A 2,178-nucleotide genomic window follows, 5' to 3' on the forward strand; every position below is an offset into this window, starting at 1 on the left:
TTTCAGCTGCAGGATGGTTGCCTCTTTACTCAATTTTTCCTCTATCGGTGCTGGCTTATTTATTTATTTATTTTTCCGTTGTATGAGATTTGAACACACAGGTCTATTCTATTATTTAAAAGAGTTCAAATTTGGTAAGGGTAAGGATCAGTGTAAACCCCATATTTTACTTTTATACCATCCAATAAAAGATTGCAATATTAGCTTTTTATTTAAAACTCAAATACATTTTACCACACTTAATAACATTTTAGTAAACTTTCAGTTGGATTGGATTTTCAGATGGGTGTTATAATTGATTAGGTGTGATTGTGTCTATTTTTAAATATGTGATAATGATGATATGATATGTTGTAATTGAAAAGTGTAAATGTTGGGTTTAAGTTACATTTTTATAGAATTTAATCTCTATTTAAAACAGTAATGGTAACTACTAGTCTATAAAGATTGTTTTGGTACTTACAAAAGCAGCAAAACAAAGTGGTAGAGATTTGCTTGTTACTGTCAAATCCACAACCGATACGGGAGTAGTTTGTATTTTGCAGGTTTAATGAAATCTGCATTAAATAAGTGCACTAGTGTTAATGAATTAATGAAATCTGCATTAATGTTAATGCTTTAAGTCCCACCCACATTATATTTAGACCTATGACACCTGGGGTAGCTTAGGCATATAAAACTGAAACAATAATTTACAAAGCATGACAGAGAGGGAACCAATTAGCCCCGATGCTAAAATTGAACATTAATTTCAAAATTTTAATTTGGCATTTAAGCTTTACATTTCCAAGGAAGATGAGTTTGATTTTCGATAAGCTTCTTGTAGCCTGCATCACATGCAAAATTTTACTCGAGATACCACCAGGGTCAATCCATAATATACCGTGACCACCAATAAATAGAAGAGAGAGTTTTAAATAAAATAAAATAAACCTCTCTATTGATGAGCCACACCACTCTGCAGACCCCGCCTATTAATGCCTTGGAAATTGTTGATTATCATCTCCACCTCTTTGTCTTCCTTAAGGGTTGCTCTCAGAGTCACAGAAACCATGTCAACCTCCTCCAACTTTTCACATTTTCCTCCGAGAAAGTCTAGGAACACATAGTCTTGTGCCACAATAGAAACCAGTCTATCTGGTTTCTTTATTTCTCAACCTCTTGTGGAACATACCACAAGTGCCTGGAGCTCACTGCCTAATACTCATATAAAAGCTCATAGATGATGAGATGTTATTGTGACACTTAGATGAGGCATTTGAGCACTGTGTTGATCTAGGGACTTTTTTTTTTAATGATTAGATATTTTCTCATGCAGAGTTTGCTTGGATTTTCTCCTTTATCCACAAATATGGAGAACCTAATCCCATAATTGAGGGCTTAGAGGATTCAAATGAAAACTCTATCTAGGAATCCATTGTCATTCTATATGAACATACTAAAACGAAGTGTTAAAAGATTTAATAAAAATACGACATATCTTTTCACAGTGTACTTAGCAGTCCCTCAAAGATTAAAGCAAATACAGATTTCCAAATGGTCACTCTCTAATTGAACCTAATCGAGAGAATCATTTCCCAGGAATTAGTACTGGATATAAAACTAGCCAAACGCTCCAATTGAACCAGCTAGGTGATACTTATTTGGAACCAAATTGCTCCAGACACCTAAATTCAAGAAAGACCCATAAATTTTATATTTCTAGAACATTCCCATCTCCCCTAAAATTGTTGTCAACAATATATACTCATATGTTGACAATGCTTGATAGATACAAGTTCTCGTGTACCAAGGAGAAAAGCTTTTACCTGCAGATCATGGTGATACATGCATCTTTAGCAGACTAATAAGTAGGATCTGTATGCATTTTTAGCAGACTAATTCAAATAATAGTTACTGGCCATCAACTTCTGCAATAATCCAAATACTCTAATCTAAATCCTGCAGTTTATTATAGAAAAGATATTGACCATAATATATAGAACCAGGAAAGTACCAGGTCAGACTGCACATTAGCCAACTTCTTTTGATCAAATTCACTCTTTAACAGGGACTTTTGCTGCCTGAAAGTAGACTATACTACTTGACATGCAGTGCACAGAAATAGCTTATGTGACACAGCAATTTTCTATCAAATAATTGCTATTGACAACGTTAAAGAACCTTGGATGTCAAATG

The sequence above is a fragment of the Quercus lobata genome, chromosome 10 (genome assembly GCF_001633185.2).
Source record: "Quercus lobata isolate SW786 chromosome 10, ValleyOak3.0 Primary Assembly, whole genome shotgun sequence".
Taxonomy (NCBI): domain Eukaryota; kingdom Viridiplantae; phylum Streptophyta; class Magnoliopsida; order Fagales; family Fagaceae; genus Quercus; species Quercus lobata.